This window comes from Manis javanica, chromosome 11 (genome assembly GCF_040802235.1).
Source record: "Manis javanica isolate MJ-LG chromosome 11, MJ_LKY, whole genome shotgun sequence".
In the NCBI taxonomy this organism is placed as follows: Eukaryota; Metazoa; Chordata; class Mammalia; order Pholidota; family Manidae; genus Manis; species Manis javanica.
The window spans coordinates 107,421,106-107,443,406 of NC_133166.1; the positions used below are offsets into that span (position 1 = coordinate 107,421,106).

Here is a 22,301-nt window from a genome sequence, read left to right on the forward strand (position 1 = left end):
TTGGAAATCAGGTGAAAAAAATAATCTGAAAAACTGAACAACTGAAAAACACCTTCTGGCGGCTAGGTCTATGGAAATGTCGCATTACCGAAAGAGGCAGGTTAGAGAATGATGGGAAGGCCTGTATGTACTTCACCTGCATCCCTGCCCAGTTGAAGGCTGTTCTTTGATTTCTTTGACATTGTTGCCTTTTAATCTTTTCCAAAGTTATGTTTCCCCCCCTGCATTCTCCAAAACCTAACAGCTATTCAAAAAAGTGAATTCTGTGTCTGGTGTCACTAAATGAACAATTTAGCCTATTTGCTTACGACTGCAAGAAAGCTGCTGTACATATCACAATAAAGTCTGAAAATTCATCACAGGAACAAAAATGAGTTTGTGCTTCAAAACGTGACTGAGGTTCTCAAAGGAATGAGATGATGATTTACTTTCTGTCACCTCCAAAGTTCGCTTGGGGAAAACAAACAAACAGACAAACCTTTTCCCGACAGGCGAACAGGCATTTCCCCGGGCAGGGGGACGGAAGGGAGAGAGACCTCTGGGAAGGGCCGAGCCTCCGGTCTCCTCCCACCAGCCTGTGCCGGGTGACTTCAGTCCCTCTCTTAACTCATTCTGTCACTGTAAAATCCTACAGTCATTCTTCCACACATAGAGGACAAATAAGCTCAAGAGGAGGGTCCAGATGCTTTCAGTTTTAACTCTTCACCAATGGTGGAAAAGGCAAGATGCCTGGCTGCGTCTCGGGGCCAATCGGAGGGCTGTGTGTCTCCCACATGACCCGCTGCCCCTGTCTTTCACATGGGCTGTAATTTAGTTCAATTCAGAACTGCAGAATAGTACAGCTTGCACGGGAGCAAGGGATGCCTGAGCACAAGCGGGAGTTCCGGGTGACTTTCCGAAGCGCTTTCCTGCCTTCCCCCTGCGTGGGGACGGGGACTCTGCACCTGCATCAAGGACAGTCCGGCCACAGCCGCTGCTGTGCCTCCGGAGACAGGGAACTAGCACAAATGACCATTTTGAAATTGTGAGTATATATTTCTTTCCATCCAATGTGCTGATGAAAATAGTTTTATGTCATACACATCGAATACTTGAAGATTTGTAGGGTGCTTCTTTATATGTGCATCGAAGGGCCTTCGGCCGGCAGGAAAATATTTCAGGGACAATTGTTGCATGTTTTATGATGTTCAAGATCAAGAATTAGAAATAACAGTCAGGCGTTCCAAAGAGTAGCTGCAGGAGGCGGCACCCCGGAACACTGCCCCAGGCACTGCTTTGTTCGTAAGGAAAAATGAAGGCACACATAGGTACTTAGCTCACTTCTTCTCGCTCTTTGTGTCTAATCAGATTTGATCTGTCCCCAAGAAAAATAAAAGACAAACTTTGCTGACCCCACTGACAAGGGTACCATCGACTTCCCAGACATCTGACAGTTATCATAATTCGCTGGGAAACACTGCTCAGACACGGGGGCAAACAGCTCTTAAATTCTGAACAATGGCTTCAAGCCAGGGCTTCCTTTTTATTTATTTTTTAACCACCACTTTGCATTTCATAATAATAATAGAGACCGACGTGGCTTCAAGGTTTTAGTGCACAAAATGTGAAATGAACTCCTAGCAGAAGTGAAAGGGGACTGACAGTGGCCAGTGTACAGATAGAAGGAAAAGACAGCTTTCTCTATCAGGGTCCACCTTCCATGTAGAAAGATTTTTTTTTTTTTTAATTCCTAATAGGGTGGGGTGAGGACGTGGGGGTGGGGAGGAAGCTTGCGGAAGCGTCTCTGAAGAAGAATGCTTGAGGAATAAAACAATTCAGGATTTCTTCCGATTAGCAGGCAGGAGATATGTTTAGCGTCTGAGTTACATACATGGCAAGATTTTTTGACGGAGTTTCAAACAGAAGCAACATACAAAGCAATTTTTTTAATTTATAAAATAACTGGAAACAAATGGGGGAGAATAATCCTATAGTATTCTTTTTACCTTCAGCTAGGGTAACCGAGCAGCGCATTATGCCTTTACTTCTAGAATCTTCCAAATCCTTAAAAAGTTATAAGCTGAGTCTCATAAGAAATTAAAAAGCAAATCAAATTGATGTGATCCTGACTGATGAAGAGCTCGAACAACAAAACCTCCAACAAAAAGAGTTTGGAAGAAAACACTGCCCTCCTCATTTTTAAAAGAGAATATTAACTCCATCAATTATTGAAAGGAATTATTCAGAGGCTCCAGACCTAACTAATTACGGCTTAAAGAGATCTGCCGGTGCAGCGCCTGTGTTCTAATTATGAAAGTCCAAGACGCTAAGATTCATTTTTTTAAAGAGGACTTGGACGCATATTTTCACATAATCTTTTTAAAATACAGCGTTTTTTTTTCTTTGTCTGCTCTCCTGTTATCTGCACCTCCCCCGCCGCCGCCCACTGAGCGCCGAGACACCTGAAGGCTGGACGTAATGAGCACCGGAGCCCCAGCCTGTCTGGACGCCAGCCAGGTGCTCCCCCCCTGCGACCCGGCAGCTTGTGCACGCGGTGCATGCGGAGCTTACTCCAGTCTCTGCAGATCCGGGATGCAAGCCTTACGCACACTGCGGAAAGATTAAAGACAACAATATCCCCTTTCTCTTACCCCAGACAGCCTCGAGTTTTAACCCTTTCATTCCTACTAAAACTAAGACGTTTTGCCCGTTCAAAGGCAGGTCTCGAGGGACTGTGCAGCAACCACACCATATTCTACAGACACACACGCCTCAATTGGTACAGAAATCTGTCGATGCACGCATCGGGGTACCGGAGCGCTAACAGTGTGCCGACTAGACAGAACGCTGCTTGTGTGGGAAATGCATTTTTGAATGGACTTAAGCTGTGAAATCTGGAAGAAGTCAAAGGTCTGTGGAAAGATTCTTGCAGAAGGTGGTATGATTTCTGACGGCGCTGTTCTCTAAGCGCCTCTCCCACTGCCTCTCTCTCTCTCTCTCACACACACACACACACACACACACGCACATACTCAAGAGACATGCTCAGCCAGGCAATTATAGCATTATATCTCAGGGAAACCCAGGTTACTGGTGATGTCATCACATATAAAATTTTGCCTTTAAGGGTGGCATTTACAGTCGCCCCCCTCTCCAGTGTCTTTGGGCGGGTGCCCATAGGAAGTTCACATGTTTGTGGGATTAACCGGCATCCACGGGAAAGGACCATTTTATCTGTAGCCATCTCTTTCTTGCAGATGTGTTTACGGGGCAGTGTGGGCAGCTTACCAAGATATGTGGAGTCAGGCAGTTCCCTGGTTCTAGGAAGCCTTATTCACATGCTGGCTGAGCATTTCAGAGGTGGCTGAATGATATGGATAGGGTACAGAAATGGTCAGCATTCTGAAATCATTTGGGTACAAATGCTACAATACTGATATATGTTATGACTTGGTGATTCTTATTTGCCATTTACATTTTTGCAACCATTAAATCATGTTTATGATTCACTGATGGCTTAAGGAAAGAATACATACAAATGATTTAAAAGTAATGCTCCTTTGATGTGCTCTGGGTTAGATGAAAGTTGGGTTGAAATTCTGAGGGCTGATACAGTGTGTGTATTGATTTCCAAGTGTATTTTATGGGTCTTACACTAAGCAGTTATCCACCAAACAAGTGTTCAGGTGTTTAAGAATGTGTATTTCTAAGTACTTTATTTTATTTCGCAACTCAAATAGAACAAAGTTTAATAATTTTACCAAAACTTATTGCCCTATCTGAGATATAAATATAGAGCAACTGTGTATAAGTAATGTCTCTTAATTACCAAGTTTCGATAAGTAATTTAAATTAATCTTCATGAATGTAGAATGGCTTACCAGTTCTTACATACCAAGTATTTGATACATTGTTTTTCCTAAATTTGGAATTTTCTCGTAATACTTTTCTCTTGCACATTAAAAAAAGGGTTCATTTTGAAAGGATTTGGAAAACATGTGTATGAACAGCATGATTTATACACCAACACACAAATTAATGAGCCCATTTTGCCCATGGATTGTGTGATTATTTTTTAAAAAGTGAAAAAGCATTTTGTTCATTTTTTGCTTCCATGTTACTATTGTTGAGAGAAGTATATAGTTTAAAGAATGGACAGATTTTGTACTTAGAAAAGAAAAACAATCTATACAATTTAGGTGACATGCTATGGTAAAAGATGCCATGGTAAACTAATAAACAACTTTTTTGAGGAATTCCTGGGCCTAGCTTGATAATTTTTACATGAATAGTTCTTCTAATAGATAGTAGAGTTCTTGCCCCAGGATGAACTATATAATTGTTTTATCAAAGATAAAAACATGAACAAATAGTTGGATTTAAATTTCATCTACTTTCTAAAAACAAAACATGACATTGCCCATTGGGGATACAGGTTACTAAAAAGGCATCTTTCAAAGAAAAGATAATGGACTTGATTGAAATAATTGAACTACGTAATGCCAATTGAAGAACAAATGGTTTTTCAGAGCATAACAGAGAAAGAACAATTTACTATAGTACAGTTTATTCTTCTGACACAATAGTAATGATTTATTTGGAATGGCAGAACAAACAGTAAATATACAAAACAACCAATAATATCTTTGTCAGGGATGTATCAAGATTCTTGTGTTTCATATATTAATATTCTTAATTCAATTATTTATCTTTAGTGAAAACCTACACTCTTGCTTAGCATATATGTTGATATTATAACCATGTGTTTTTGTACATGTGTATAGTATATACAGTATACATTTAGCATATTTGAATAGAGTGGTGGCAAAAGATAATTGTTGGTCTTGTATTATAACTCGTTCTTTATATACCCTTAAGTTAGAATATTTCAATTAGAATATTATCATATTTTAATGTGATGAAACTTGGATGGTGGTGTCCCCTATCTGTATCTATGCTAGCAGAAGGACATGCTGAGATATTGGCTAAATATAATGTATTGATGATATAATTATACAAATGGCTCATATCAAAAAATATTTTAATCATACCTAAAGCTATGACCCTAATTTGACAAACAATATAAAATGTCATTTAAACCCAAATTCTTTCTTACCACTCTGAAGATGATTTCCAACAGGACACTCACAGTTTTTCTTTATGAAAAGAAAGACTGGGTATTTTCTAAACCTAGCCTTTAGAGTTAGGGCCTGAAATGGTTTTGAGTAGATGCCTAAGCACCGTGCAGGGACTGCACAGGAACCCCAAGTCACAGTGAAAAAAGGAGGGAAATTGGTTTGCTTTGCTTCGTGTCTCAAATTTTATTCTTCCCACCCTACATGCAGACAACACTCAAAATTAATTTGAGTGAAAACTATCCAAGTTATTTTCACAATTCTTAAACGTTCTGCGGTCCTGAAGGAAGTGTTGTGAGTGATTGAATGTCCGCTGCCTGAAACTCAGTCCTGCTCAGGGAGGCCCGGGGTCGGAGGCACTCAGGAATCACAAATAGGAAATGAACTGTGTGTTGCATATTTGGAGGGTTGAAAAGAAACATTAGGGATATTTTACCATAAACAGACTTGGGGTTGATTTTCGGCACATCTTTTTCAACATCAAGCCTGCAGTTCAGCAGAAATAACTTTGATTTGTATAGGGAAGGCCAGATGACCACATGCTCCTTTCTTATTTAGACGAGAATTTTCCCTTCCGTGACAGCTTTCTTCCTGACCTGCTGAAAAATTCCAGCGAATGAAATCAGCACAGGACTCTCAGTTCTGATTGACCGTGTGCAGAGGAAGGGCCAGTGGGGAAACCAGTGGGGGACTGTGAGGCTCTCCACCTCAGTTTTCTTTGTTTTTCCCTTACCAGCCAATCCAAACGAATTGAAAACACTTCATTTTTATTAATATTAATACTGCTGCAAGACGAATTCTCAATGCACATGATTTGAGGTGGCTCTTTGTGCCATTTCACCACAAGTAATTAAACACAAAAGTTATCGTGCACTTCCACCATCTCTCAAAAAGCTGGTAAGCAGTTTATTGGTTTAAAAAATGCACAAAAACACTGGTATAATGATTGGATTAAGAAGAAAAAATGATGACACTACATTTATTTTCCTTTTCACTTGAATAAATCATTATTGGAACATACATGTTTTTAAATTTGCCATGAAAATATCCACTCCCTAAAATTCTTGGTTCGCTATGTGTAGTCATGATAGAAAGAAAAATAGTTTTTCCAGAGGTTTCATTTGGATCGGGCTGGAGAAAGATGCCAAGAACTGAAGATGATCTCCACAGTCTGTGTAGCTTAGCAAATCGTATATGCTGTAAAAGTGGGCATGTCAGTTTTCAGGCTTTTTTTCTTTTTGAGAAGTTCTTAAGTAATTTTCTTCATAGTTCATCTATTACTGCAAGGAGTCAAAGATGTTTTCTTTTGAAAAATTTAACTTTAGAACATTAAAAGTGTTAGACAAAAACAAGTTATCCTTTGATACAGACATTGTTTTTGACTAATATGTACTAAAAGTGCATATTTTAAAAATATGTAAGAAAAACTCCAAATGAATGATCAATGTCATTGAAAAAAGACTGGCCTCATAGCAGCACTGTTTCTGATTTGGAATTCTTTGCTCATTCTCGTTCAGGTAACGTTTTATCTCAATCACATCTGCCAATTATCAAATATGAGATGCCTCATCAAAAGCCAGGCTAGTGCAGGCTTTTGAAAAACTCATCTTATGGCTGATGAAATCAATTAGAATTTCTTTGCACCAAAATTACACAAAATCTGAGTAGTGATTGTTTATGGGGTTCATGACTATGAAGCCATGTTCTAAGCCACCAATATATGAGGTCAATTTTTAATGAAACTTATAAAATTTAAGTTTTTGAGATTGCCGTATATATATACATATGTATGACTCAATTTGTGTTACCAAAATATTAGAACTCTCATCATGCCATGAACCTATCTGTTCATTAATACATCTCATATCTGATGATTCTCCACTGATTTATGAATTGTAAAAATCCATCAGAAACACAGACTATGTGCCAATGATTTAGCCCACTCGGTTCTTTTACAACAGATTTAAAAATATGTTTAGAAACTTAAGAAATCAAAATATAAACAGGAAATTAAGCAAAATACAGAGTATAAGGTATTAAATTATACATATTTGTGGCTTAGTTTACATTTAAATTAATAGATTTTAATTCACAATGAATCTAACCCTGTATACAGGAGGTGACAGATCATGTGATCTTGGCAAGGATTATTAAAATCATATTGGTGGTGTACTTTTGGGTGGTTGAAGCTAAGATGTTCAAATCAGATGGCTTCACTAGGCTAACTAGGTTAACTAGGAATAGAATTCTGAGCCACCCCCGTTTCCTCTTCTTCCCTGATATTCTGAGAAATAGGTTGTGATTCTGCAGGGTCATAGATAAGCACGAGTACCAAGTGAGTTCTGATACTCGTACTTACACGGGGTCGTGGATGAGCCGCGGCTCTGTCTTCCTGCGCGTCCTGATGCTCCAGGTGAATGAGGAGACGTGGGGCCCCGCTGCGGAAGCTTTGCGGCTGTGTGAAACGTGCACCCCGCGCGGCGCCCCCTTCCTGACCTGTGAGACGGGGGTGGCCTGTTGGAGGCAGAGATCCCTGAGAAGCCCAGGCCCCTGTAATTCTCCCGGGGCACCGCTGGCGTCTGTTCTCACACCCCCGAGGGGTCTCTCCCCAGACTGCAGCCCACCTGCGCCCTCGGGACTTCCCACCGGACCCGCGATGCTCGCAGCCTTTTCTGGCTACGCAAGACTCCGCTTCTCCCTTAATGATGCAACTACGGTTCACACTCAGAGCTGCGCTTTTAGAAAACTGTATATTTTTAAACTGGGAAGGAAGTGGGCTAACAGGATTTCTGTGACATCAGAGGAATAAATGTAGGGCCGAGATGGATGGATGTCTCTGGAATCTGAAATCTGCAGGGTTGTAAACAGAACGGTAAGATCACACTGGATCCGAGTGGGCAGCTCTGGCCTCCAGCAGGGACTCTGCTCACCTCGCAGGGTATCTTCTCTCGACTCATGCCCTTGAAGGGGGGGGGTCTCTCCTCATACTTGATTTAACCTATTTCCTGCAGGAAAATTACTTTGAAGGGCCTAACTTCTTCTTCGGCAAACGTTGGACTAGAGAAATAAAACCTAAATGTGAAAAGAGATTATGTCCACAAGGAGCGTGGGAATTGTACCAGATGATCCAAAATGATGAGAATGTGTCAGAAGGGTGATTATAGATGTTCGCGTCACACACGTGGATTATCTAGAACCCCGTATGTAAATGTAATTTCTGTATGATGAAAAATCGGAACTGAGCAGAAACCCCACGTGAAGCCTGAGCACCTGGGTGTGTTGCAGACACACCCACAGAAGAGGCTCCCGCGGCCCTGTCGCTGCCCTTCGTCAACAGATCCCGGGGGAAACGGAGGCGCTCAGCCCGTGCTGGTTGTTCGAAGCCGTTAGCAAAGCACCGTTTGCCCTAAAAGGACGTGAAGGTTTAAGCTGAGAGCAGTGACTGTGAAGAAATCCATCCTTAGGTAGCCTGAGGACCAAAAAGGGTTATTTTTTTAAATCTCTGTAAAGAGGGGGAAAAAACTGGAGAGAAACAACGAAAAAGATTAAGTTGCATTGACGGATTATTCTGCACGTAGAAAAGGAGAAAATCAGAGCAGCCAGGTGACGCTGCAGGGGGTCGTCTGCACCTGCCACCGAATCTCGCGTCTGTCCAGTGACGCTTCCTAAGGCCTGGTTGTGGCCTTCGGGGTCCTCACTCCTCGTCCAGGGGCGACATCCCTGCACGTGCTTTCCTCTCACTGGGCACCGTGCACGCTTAGGATTGTGAATGAGCGCCAGGCGTGAAGACAGTCCGGTAGTTACGACACCCACTTAAAAAAAAAAAAGTTAAGATCTGTAAACTTACATCCACCTCCTTTTATTATTAACAGACAGTGACGATAACCCTTCTTTAAATACAACTGAGGCTGTTCAAGTGCAATTTAAAGTAAGCCAGCTTGGTGCATTTGCCCTTGTGATGAAGTTTGGCAAGAATATTTAAAACAGTGATTTCTGTCTAAACAGATTCTCTTTGAAGTGAACCTGGAAAAGCATTATGATGGTTTGTTTTAAATTTTCACATATATGCTCTCAGTCATACACAAAGCTCATGTTTTAAGTTTTGTTTTTGTTTTTAAAAAGGATTAATTTTACTTAAAATTTCATTAGCTAAGAGAAGAAAACAAAATGCCCTCCTACTATTTTATCCTGAAATACAGTAAAAGTTTTCAGCTCCAACAGTTCTAGGAAGTATATTTCTGCATTTACACAGTTGGATAAATATAAGGGATAAATCCATTTATATACATTCATGAATTGATATTTTGAATGAAATAACCATGTTTGCACCTCTGAAATGTAGCTGACATGCATAAAGCATATGAAATGACTCAAAATTAAGTATATAACTATAAAAGGGAAAAATAAAGCTATTCAGATATCAAAATACATTAGAAAGATTTAGGATTTTACTTTCTGCCGAATGTTTAAACAGACAATTCTCTAAATTACATATATTTACTCATTTTAAATATATATTTTTGAGCTCTGAAGAAAGTAAAATATCTAACTTATGAAGAAAACAGTTTTAAAAATTACACTGGAATCATATATCAACACTTTTTTAATCTGGAATGAAAAGTAAAAAAAAAAAACTTCACTTTTAACTTAGGAAATTTTTGAAATACACAGAAAAGTAAAACCAATATAATATACCTCTTCATGTTCCTACTACCAAGAATTACTATTTTTTTAATACTTTTATTTACTCCAAGCTATTAAAAAACTATAAACTATCTATAGTGGAAGACCCCAATTTCATTTTCATTTCCTTATGTCCGTCTGACTATAGAGATAATCACTATATTTTGTTTGCTAGGTCATCTGTCATATCTCCACTTTTACACTTTGGTCACCTACTTTTGTACCAAAAACAATTAAAAAACCAAAGAGATATCAAATATGAAGTTCTTGAATTCACTGTTTCTAAATTTACCTTAAAATTATTGGAAAATTTTCAAATGAGCATATTCGTTGGAAATAGTATTTATTTATTTATTGGCTTAAAAAACATAATCGTGATTAAATATAAAGATGTAAGTCGAAAGATTTCTTCTCCATGCCTCGTTTAACTTTCTTGGTTGCAGAAATTGAGAAACTATGCCTCCTACCTTCTTTTCATTCAAGTTCTTCAGAAGTGAGTCTTTTACATTTTAACTATTTTCACATTGCATAAGGGAGTGGCAATGTGGTTAAAGCTCTGTACTTCAACACAATCTCCATTGTTCTAATTTTGTTGTTTTCATAATAGAGCATGTATGATAGGTCACTACATGCATGGATATTAATTTTCATATTTTATTCCATAGTGTCTTGTAAGAAGGTTTATTTACAAATATTCTAAGGAGCCACAAAAGTTACCTTTGGTTTCATTTGCTAAGAAAATATCAACAATATCATAGTAAAGAAATGAGCTTTGACATTAGGAATTTTTTTTTTTTTGTCTCTTCATTTGGAGCCAGATTTCCCTTAAATAAAGAAAAAGGTGCAAATGCATTTCTGAAAAAGTGTATTGAAACCAAGATCCTTACTTGAGCACAGTATTACCATGGATTTGCATAAACTATGTGGCAATGAATTGCATAGAGACCCCTTAATGCTACTGACACCGGGGTCAAGGCAACAGAGTAGAATCTGCGTCAGCACCCTTACTGTCATGTGTCATCTTAAACAGTCTTTGGGGAGAAAACTATAGAATCACATAATGGTGAGTCTAAATATATTTTTTTCCTATATATCTCTTTTTTGAGGTAGCAGTTTATAGAGCAATACCAATAGTCAATTTACAACTTAAGTCCAGATCTTAATGCCTAAAGAGGAAAGATGCAACTAAATCACTAGGTTGCATCTCCACCTAAACCATTTTCAACTTGCATCAAGGAACTACTAATTGAATAATCTTATTTCAAGATTGAACACCAGCAAAACTTACTCCAGACAGTATTTATGCTCATACTGTCTAAAGAGGGGGATAGACAAGTATGCATGACTCCATCTTTTTTTAGGTTCAAATCAGAGTATAACGTAGCCCTGAATAAATGGGACTCCTGATATTTTATACCAGGTGTAAAAGAAAAAAAAATACAGTAATTTTTTTAATTCACCATTTCTTAGAAGAATGTATTGCTCCACAACATATTTAGAAGTTATTTATTTCTTCCATAAGTTTGGTTTACTAAATTTATTCAATTACATCACCTTTTTACTATAAAGTGAATTCAAGAGCATGGAAAGCTGATCTTTAAAGGCTTTTCCTTATAATACGGTCAGAAGAAATGCGAACATAGTCTCTACATTTTTATTGAAACTTTTCTTTTTCTCAGCCACATATTATCTTTCTTAGCCTGTAAGCTACCAATATTCTTTCCCTCCAGATAACTTTACAGTCAATGTCATTCATTGGAGTCATTTTTATTCTTGTTTCTCTAAAACTCTGGTCTGTTCATTAACTTTCAGTATTCTTATGCTTGTTTCTCATTATAGTCACACAGCTGGTAGGAGCGCTGGATAAGCAGTAAAAAGATGTGTTACTAATTAACTGGGTGACTCTTTTTGGATCTCAGTTTCTCTATCAGTAGTTTAGGTAATTAGGGTTAGTGGGTCTCAGGGTCCTGGGAGATTAACAAAAATTGAGACCATTAGCAGATTGATGAATTCTGTGCTCTCAGAATATTTCAGTATGTCACACATGTGCCAAGTGGTACAGACTACTTGAAATGTAGTCACATATACTTATTCAAGACTATTCCTTTCAAGTATTTAATCATCACTTTTTAAATTCCCTTGTATGTAGCCTTTGATTCCTCTTTGTGCCTTCTGAAGGGTATTCTCCAGCTGAATCTGCTGATTTCCTGACTGAAGTACCATATGTAAAATGAGAGCTTAAGGAGATCTTAGATAATTCTGATTGCATTTTACTGATGAGCCATGTAAGGTCAGGAAACATCATAGTCAGATATTTGTCATGATCCTGTTTGGGCTGGATATTCTTTGTAAACTCCTTAATAATCTGGAACCATTGGGTTGCACAACAAAAAGAGGGATTCACTGCAGGACAGATTTTAACTGTTATTACTGCAACTGTGTGATGTGACTGCAGCAGTTTCCCAAATGCTGATTTAGACATTAATACTAAGAGTCACAAAATAGAGATCCTCGGGCATTACCTAAGGTGTATTTCAAACGGGCATGACCACTCTTTGCACTGTAGGGAAATTGATCGTTGAGTGATTGTTGAGGAACTGCCCACATTTTTACCCCAAATTTTAGCAGTGCACACTCGTTCAGATTTATTGTTGATGAACAACTTAGATAAATAAATTCCCTTGTTAATTCAGGCTATGCTTTAGGTTTAAACTAGTTATAACCATGGGGTATGTGTACTGAACTTTCCAAGGGAATGAATGTAAGGAATTTAACATACAGTTTCAAATGTTGGAAACAGAGATAATGCTGCTGAAATGCCAAAAATCAAGAGTGCAGCTTGAATCCATGGAGGAAAATACCACATCAAGTGAATTAATAACCATAAAATGAATTACAAAAATGCACTTGAAATAAAAAATGTTATAACTATTGAGAATTTTGTTTCTATTTGAGTCTATACAAAAGATTCAAATTATTCTTTTAGGAAATAATCAATTCAATCAACAACTATTAAGATCATGTCATAAAGCAGACAATTAGAAATGACTTTCTTAAGCCTATTTGTCCACCAAAATTATCACTGCCCCTAGAATATTGTATAAACAGAAAAATAGACCCAAATTAAATTGCTTTTGTGGGTGTCCACAGCACACATAAATCAAGTGTCATCAAAGTATGCAATTTCAGAAATGTCTGTGATTTTCTTCATTCTTTTTAAAAAAATACTTTATTCAAATAGTCATATAAGGCTAATCTTTAGAAAGGGGGAAATGAAGGAGAAAAATGTAACATGTAAAAGATGGAACAGCAGATCGTAGTAAATCTAGAAAGTAGTTTCTTAGCTGAAACTGTGAAATTAATTATTTAAGGAACATCATACTGACTTTCAGAAATATTTGCTTACATCAGATTTGGATATTGTCTGTCATGTGAAGCAGTGATACATTATACCGTATGCACACGTGAATACACAGTGCATTATTAATTGCCATATTTGAGCTTGGTAGGGAAAACTTTAATTCCGTAACTGCTCTCAGTGTTAAGTTGAATTTATGCATGTGAATTTTCATCACGAGTTCTTTTGAAATGGGATGTTAAGCCCAAGGAAGAGCTTCCCTAGAGAATATCAGAGCTTAAATGATGTGTGTAAAATAAAATGTAACAATGTGTTTTATGAGCAAAATGTGGATTCCTTTTCTCTTCATTTATGATATTTATTTATTAGAGTCAAGCCTCAGAGTTCAAGACTTTGATTCTCTAGTTTGTGAAATAATATTATTTTCAGTGAGAAAAGCACCCTAGAGATTTCCAATAGACAAAGAAACTGAGGCCTGAGAAGAGAAACTAGTAACTCAGGTTCATGGAGTAAATTATCTGAAGTGATAAAAGAGAATTCTTGCAATTTCTCAGGTGTTTCTTTAAAAATGACTGGATTAAGGGAAACATATAGAGATGAAACATAGCCGTTCCATCGGGTTAATAACATTAGTTCTAATACAAGATAGAACTGAGTCAATCTGTGTCAACCAGAAACATCAAACCTCCTACACAAGCACTTAACGCCTTTGCTGCTCAGCCTCTCCATTTGTAAACAAACACGTGCCCCATATATATGTCACAAAACTAGGGGCATTTATTAGTCCTTACTACCAGGAAATCACACTACACTCAATGCATCTAATTTGCATTAAAATTTCTGTGACTTAAGTCTCATTACTCTTCTTACTCTGGGAATGAGTAAACAGAAATGAGGCAGCTAGCAAGTTCAAGATGCCATAAAACCTATAGGGCGGGCTGGCATTTGAACCCTAAGGCCAGACCCCTCACCTGTGCATGAACTGCTTTTCTGCCCTAAAATGGCATCATTGCCCTCAAATATGGAAGAACAGGTGAGGGTGAGGGGAACATCAGTTTAATAAAGCATTTTACAAATAAAAGATGGTATCTAGAAAGGATGCCGGCCCCCCTCACATTATCATAGGTAATCAGTTCTCGGATCTGCAGGTCAAATCTCTGTAATGAGTTCCTTTACGATAAAGATTGAGATGGAGACTACATGCATAAGCACCATGGAAAATTTTTTTACTTTACTTTTTGTTTTACTTCTGTATTTCAAATCCCTGTACCCTGTATACTGAACTCTCTTGAAGGTCACCATGATAGAATTTGACCAGTGTGGGGAAGACACCTTTCATTTCCTCACCAACTAGATATATTTTTTGATGAAATACTTTGTTCTCAGCCACATTTCCCTGTGGCTCACCAGTTTGCCTGTTTTTAATCTCCTTTACCTAATCAACATATCATATTCTGCTATTCCATTTAAATAGAAGCAATGCCTCAAAAAAAGTAATGGTTGCCAATTTAAAAATCAATCTCAAGCATTTTAGTAAATGCACTGAACTTGTCTATAAGGCAGTTGAGTGGCAGAGAAGGGCAGCTTGTAATGGCCTGCATCCAGCTGAATGGAGCCACCAATAATCCTTGCAAAGGGACAAAATTACCCCCAAGGATAGTGCCTTTAAATTGTTGAAATGCAGCCCCTTTGTGATCTATCTTTATTTGAATGTTTATTTGAAGGTTGCCTCTGGGCAGGACATTGGGCATCAAAGCAGTGTGTGTCCTGATGGTTTAAAAAATATAATCTGTAGGCAACCTCCATCTCGGATCACGGTCAATGGGGTCTGTCAAGGATGAAAAGTATGTACTTTAAAGTCCTAAAATCTCACACCTCTCAGATTTTTCCTGACATTTTCTAAAGTGTCTAGAAACAACTCAAATTTGGCTTAGACGCATACTTGGCCAACTCACGAGGCTTACACCCTCCTGATTCTTCACGCGTTGATCGCCTGAGTCTTTCTCAATGTGAAACTCTGACTCAGATCAACTTCTGTCTTGGAGAAGACATGTAAGTCATTGCCCGAAAAGTTTTTTGTGTTGTTTCTCAGCTTTCTAAAAAAATAGTTCTTGATTTCATGTCAGAGAGTGAAACTCACTACAGAAACTCATTCATTTCACAAACAACAGTAGAGTGTTTATTATATGCTGCATATGAATTTTTACTATATATATTTTTCATTCACTTAAAAATATCTTTGAAGGTATTCACTATCTTAAAATATGTATCAGTGTATCTAAGTGCCAGTTTAGCTTACTATGGTAAAACTTTAATTAAATATCAAGGACAATATAATAGCAAAACCCTAGAAGGTGTTGTGGTAATTTCCTGTTTGTAGTACTGCTCTAAATTCTAAGAAAATCTACAACAAATTTGAAATTGCCTTCTAAAGTCAGATTGGCTATTCTGAAAAATTTCCATTACTTTTCCCTGAAAAATAAGTGCCCCAATCGGTCTTTGAAATGTTATTGAATAGTTACCGCAGAAGTCAGTTAAGAAACTCTCATTGGAAAGTTTTATATTAGAATACTTGTTCATGATTTGCACCTAGTTTTCTCTTCATTCATAAGTGGTTTTTGAAACCTTCTTGGGTTATCATGGATTTGTCACCGTATATGTAAATAGTAAAGTCAAACTCACACGGTGTCCCTGAGGAGCAGAAAGCAGGTGCGATGCTGGCTGGATTGCATGGACTGCCGTCAAGGTGGAAAGATAGGGGCTGGCTCACCGCACAGCCTTAATTCAGTACCTGTCACTGAGCTCTTGTTCATGTTAGACACTGGCTGCGTGGGAAAGAGGGTGTCAAAAACACGAGAGCCACTTTTTCCCTGCCCTTAAGTTGTTCATAATCAAGTTGATTCAAAACAAAATAAGAAGTACTCAAGGTAATGAACTTTTATCTTATTCAAAAATAAAGTCTGAAATTAATAGAAAACCACCTTTCTATATGGTTATAGGAAATTTCATCATAAAACATCTTAACTTTGAGGAGAGCAACTTTCCAAGTATGCACAATGAAAATGAGCAGAAATTTCAAAGACTTAGATTTTAAAATTGTCCTTATTTGGTGATTTTCAAAATAATGGACCGTCGTAATGAAGGCTAGATGAAGAAAAATCCTAAACTCTCAGAATCACAAAAATAAACACTGGGTTGTATTCAGTTTATCCTTTGGGGATAAATCCTATTCTTTGATTCCAGCATATTTTAAAATGGGAATCCAAGGGTTAATAAAATACATTAGCTCATTTTCAGGAAAAAAAGACACATATCTGATTAATATGTACTGGTTTTTAGCCAGGTGATACCGCTTGCTTTGGTAGCGTGTAACAAAGAGCTGCCAGTCATTGCTGGTTGATTGCTGTCATATCCTGCCAGTTCTTGGAGCATGTGTGTCATCAGCGGGGAAAACTGCAGCCAGGGGCATATTCTGCGTGATCAGACACAAGCTGCTTCTCCTACAGGACATTCGTTCCAATGAATCTACAGGCATTTGGAAGAACTCAGATCCACTGCAAGGACCACCTGGGTTCTTAAAATGTATTCAAGCCCTTTTCTGTGTGGCAGGGTCCGTCTTCACCAAACCAGTGATGTCATCGGGGTGTACATGGCCCGACGTGAGCACAGACGGTGTGTTCTGGCTCAGTCCCACCAGGACTGCCTCAGGCAGCTCCGTGATCGCAGCCGGTCTGTCTTCTGGCTTGAATGCACCGTACCGCGTAATGTGTTAGCAGACCTGGCGACCACGAAAGAGAGGCCTCAAAATCATTTCAAAGCAGTGAACTTGCTGGGGCACCATGATGCCCGTGCAGAAGACAGATGGGGACACAATGCCTCCATCAAACTGTAGCGCCCGTAATCATTCAGAGTCCCATAGCAGTAATAGCTCTTGGGGTCACTGGTCCAGCTGACTGCTGGCCCAACTGCCAATGGTCACCATGAAATTTGGGTCTGCGTTTCTTAGATCCTTTCTCTTACCTCTGAAGCCTCATCTGTCCCATCCGTCCCCATCACCGCCGTTATCTTGGGCAAATGGAAAAGGGCTTATCCTGCCTTTGACCCGTCCCCGATGAGCCTCAAGGATGTCTGAGCCATGATGACGGGATGGTGTTCCCTAGAAACTGCAAGAGCAACGTCAGGGGTTTTGATTCATTCTGGTGGGACCTGGAAGAATGTATGTCCAATAAAACTGCTAAGACTTGAAGTTAAGACGGTCTCCAAGATAACAGCATTGTTTTATAAAGAAACCAACTTGCTTTGGAGAGATCGCTGAACGGACCAGACCCGTGGTGAGCCCCTGCGGGGCCCTGGGCTCTGCCCTGAGGGTCGGGACAGAGCAGGGGAAGCCTCCCGAAGCCACAGGGCCTCAGGTTTGCGTGTTACCTCGAAAGAGAGTCCAAGTGTCCCAAAGGGCCGCCATTGGCGTTCCGCGTTCTTCCCTCATCGCTGTGACTGACCTTCCCGGAGGGGCCCCTGGCAGCTGTGGTGACAGCCCCCGTGCTGTTCCCCCAGGGCCGTCCTGGCTTCCCCCCTGCCCTGTTCACGGTCACCCCCAAGCCTCCTGGGACCAAGGTGGTTCTCCGCTGTCCACCTCGAAGGTGCCAAGCGGCGTGCATGTGGGTTGGCTCCTGCAGGCCTGGAGCTCTTTGCCTCCAGGTCAGCCTGTTCCAAGGGTTGTGTTCGGACCGAGTCACCACAGTTCTTACAAGGGTCAACATTCGGTGCCTGAATGCTGCAGAGGCTTGCGTCGCTGCGACAGTAAATGAGAAGGGAGAGTTTTATTTCCCTCTGGGTCTTGGTGGTTTTCCTCCTCGGGAAGAAGTGCCACCTCTGAATCACCTCTGAATCAGGAGGGACACCCTAGGAGGAAATGAAGAAATCCTGACCCTGTGCCCAGGCAGAGCCGCCCACCTGCACCCTGGCTCCTCCTGTGTCCAAAAGGCGTGTGTGTGTGTGTGTGTGTGTGTGTGTGTGTGTGTGTGTGTCTGCGTGTGATTCAAAACACACACAGTTCTGAATCAAATGGAAAAAGAAAATGGGTTGTCATAATAATAGTAGGAAATACAGGCAAATATATGCTGGTAATGCTCCATGGTGGTGCAGGAGACAAGGGTTTGTTGGCTTCAAATGGTGCACGAAACAGTTCCTGTTTTTGAGGCACTCATAACATTGCACCTTTCCCCACACAGGTTCTGAATAAAGTGGGTAGCAAAACAGAATGTCGCCTTGTTACCGCTGCAGTAGAGATTTTGAAGATGGTGGGTACACCTTCAAACATGTGGGCTGAAAACTGCCCCGCGGAGAAGGTCATCCAAGAGTTCCTACATTTTGCAGGCAGGCCAGTTCTTCAGGGAGGGGCAGAGAGACACGCGCAGTGAAAGAGACGGGGGGATAGGCTGGCGCACGTGCCCCATCTTTCTTCCAACTTTCCGATTAACACGTGTCTTGAGGAGAATGAGTAAGCGAGCAAGGAGCTCTACTCCAGCGGAGTCACCGCCTTGGGGAGTCAGAAGCAGAGGGAGACTTTGCCCGTGAAGATGTGCATGAAAGAAATGAAAGCCAGTATAACAGAAGTACAAAAAATAGCAAAAACAGCTTTAAAGTAAAGCAACCCTGCATCTTCAATCCTTTATCTGAATGAACATTGTAAGCTAACTAATAACTATAGATACAAGTTACTAAGCAGGGAATTCTCCACAGGGAACAGTCAGGACTGCAGGTCAATGTGATTGCCGCCGTCTGCATTGAGGACGCGGGTAGGAGCCTTTGGAGGGCCTCGGGGCATGCGCCCTTCGGTCCTGCGGAGCTCAGGGTGACGCCCCCGACCCCAGGAGGGCGCCCCGCAGCCTCCGTCCACCCCCCACCCCCGCCTGCCGCCAGCCTTCATCTCTGGTGTCACCATCCAGGGAAGCCTGTCCTTTCAGGTAAAGGATCCCCTTCAGCATTTCTGCAAAGGCTCCTTCTAAAACTGCCCCACTGTCATACCTGCTTCAAGAAGCAGGGCGTGGCAAATATCTACGAAACATTTTGTTGCCTGAGATTCATATTGGATGAAGTCTATCAATATTTGCAAGCCCTTCGTCTGAATCACAAAATGAAAACATCTCAGCCAAGTCCTTTACCATGTAATATACTTTGACTTTTGTAGGGAGTAGAGACGATTTTGCTCGACATGTTGGAATTCTCTCGTGTTCCTCCCCCATCGTCTTCTGCTAATGGCCCTTCTGCTGATACCAACCTTTTGCCTTCTGGGCCAGCTAACTGCAGGGTGGCTGTGGCATAGAGCAGAAATAACCTTCAAAGTCGCCGCCTATCAGCATGGAAATTCTAGGGATGTAACAGTGGTTGCTGAGATAGTCAGTCCTGGGTGTTGGAATAATTCTAGTGCAAAAGTGAAGCCAACACATCCTGCAGACTTCTACTAAAACAATTCTAAGAGGGGAGTCTGTGACAGAATCTGCCACGAAGTCGAAACGGCGAAGCATGCCTGAGGGGGCTGGTCTGTATTTGGAGAGCCATCGTTAAGACATCCGACCTTCCAGAATAGGGCTCTCCCTGAAACAAGAGCAATAGGCTGTGCGTGCACATGGGTGTGTATGTGCGCAGAGAGGTAGAAAGAGAGATTTATTGTAAGCAACTGCTTGTGCTGTTGGGGATGCTGGCAAGCCCCAAATCTGCAGGGCGGCCCGGCAGGCTGGACGCTCAGGGGAGAGCTGCAGTCTAAGTCAGAAGGCAGCCTGCTCCCGAATTCCCACAGACCATCGTGGGTTCACGGAAGCATTTAGTCCTTGTCTACACGTGTAGCACGTTATTCTGGGAACCCCATTTTGCTCATTTGTAAACACGTGGTTCAGGTACACAACCTTCAAGCACTTGCTGCATAGCAGGCACACAGTCATTCGAGGATTTTAAACCAACGTACGACAGGATCAGATCTGGCTCTTAGAAGGTTCACTCAGGCCTCGGTTCAGATGAGGTAGTGTGACAATTGCCAAAAATTAAATAATGATCCCAGCATGACACATAACTTGTATTTTTCCCATGCTGTTTCCTCTCTAAACAAAACGCTACAAACTCACAGCCATTTGTTTTCCCCTCCGTCTTGGTCCTCATTTACACATTTGGAACACATGCTCAAGTCAGTGGCATTTCAGGCTGGATATAATTTTTTTATTGGGATGCAAAAGCCAAGTCAGTCCCCACCAGGAAGGACTCCAGGCTGTTAATCCCAGAGCAGGGCTGGGTCCCTGAGGGGCTGGCATGGGCCTGGGCCTCCCAGCCACCCCGTGTGACAGCTCTGCCCGGCTCAAAATCCACTTTGCACAGGAATGTTAACATTTCTCATTTGAAAATGCAAGTAAAGTGAAAGATGCTTTCAGATGTAGAAAGTGCACAATGCTGACATTCTTACTGAGGGTAGCATTCCCTTCTTCTGTCATGTATTTCATGCAATGGATTGAGAAAGTTACAGTGAAGTTGTGAATTGCACATGGGAGATAAACTTTTTTCTATTCCTACTAGAAATTCAAACACAGAGGAACAGTTTTACCATCAGGTTTCTTAGCAAGGTCTCCGTGTTTATATGCACTGGGAATACGAAACATGAGAAACATCTAAACGTGTGTATGTAAGCATTGATCTGATATGGCTATGTAAGCAAAGATCTGATAAGGTTAACTCATTTAAAGTCTAACCTAATGTATGTGGCACATTTTTTATTTATGTCAACTATGAAGAATGGTTTAAAAATGTATGTAATTTTCTTTTCTTCAAGAGCTCAAAGATAGATATGAATGCATTGCCTGTAATAGCATGCAATTGCTACCTATTGAATTTTCTAATCTCATGACCACTGAGAATTTTTTATTTTAAATAGTATAAGTAGGGAAAATAATAGAAATGTGTAGGTTTTTTTAATGCTCGTTTTCAAGTATATAGACAAATGCATTTACATTTAGGCCCTGCCATATATTAGAACTATTATTCTCTTATGCAGAGAATTTAAGTGCATAAGCAGTAGTAGTCCAGGGTCCCCATTATCATGTGAACCTGTGGAACTGGCGTGGGAACCTTTGCCATACACCCTCCGGGTTTGCTGATGTTATTTCCTCCTTTTGAAATGATTCTCCCTATTCTTCTCTGAATGTCCCAAGGTAGCCCAGCTGAAATGCCACTTTCTCTACCAATACTCCTCCCTGTCCATCTCTGCTAAACTTAACCTCTTCTTAAACTCCTATGACTTTTCAGCTCCCTCCCTTCCAGGCGGCACCAATTTGTTCCTTTGGTGGCTATCTTCTCATCCTTAGAAGACCAGTCCCTGAAGGCAGGGCCCCATCATTCAGCAGAGTGCTTTTAATGGAGTAGGTGCACAGTGAATATTCACTGAAACATTGAGTATTTGTTGAAATATTGAAATATTGACTTAGAAAAAAAAACCTTGCAGACATGCGAGAACTGGTTCTAGGACTGAGATAGCTCTAGCGATTTGAAAAGTACTGAATTGTCTGGGTTTATATTGTAAACATGGAACAGTTTCAATTTTCTTTATAAGCTGAATGCAAGAGCCTTAGAAGTTGAGGAAACTGGAGGGGAGTGTTTGGGTTTATTCCATAAAGTGCATTTCCTTTGGTTCCCGTGACTTTAACAAATTGCCAATGTTGATTACTTTTGGAGATTTTAATGGGACTATGTTCTAAGGATTAATCACTTCAAAGTACAGATAAAGAGCTTGTCAAAGAATAAACCTGGAGAAACACATGAATCGCATAAAACAGAAGCATTGTTGTAAGATTAGGAGAGTGGTGACCATGGAATTCAAGAAGTAGATGTGCCCCTGGGAGGTTTGATGGCTTATGTCCCTCTGAGACTGATGGTCATACGTTCATTCATTGTTTTATTCTATGAGTATTTATCCAGCACCTATATTTTAAGTCCAGCATTCTTCTGGTTGTTGAGGAGACATTGGCAAACACATTCCTTGCACACAGTAAACACATACATAAAATCAGTAAGGTGACAAAGATGGGCATGAAACTGTGTGAGGTTATGGGGGAGGGTCTCTGGGATAAAGCACTAACTGAGCAGCCTTGAATGAAAGGGCCCAT

At 40.4% G+C, this 22,301-nt stretch overlaps 1 long non-coding RNA gene across 1 annotated transcript in view; it reads left to right on the forward strand.

Annotated features, from left to right (window-relative positions):
• The first annotated feature begins 706 nt into the window (after positions 1-706).
• Positions 707-22,301, forward strand: part of LOC108384173 (uncharacterized) — a 68,090-nt gene continuing 46,495 nt past the window's right edge. The window contains exon 1 of the long non-coding RNA XR_001849957.3: positions 707-1,024. This is a non-coding gene — a long non-coding RNA (uncharacterized lncRNA). The remainder of the gene's footprint in view (positions 1,025-22,301) is intronic.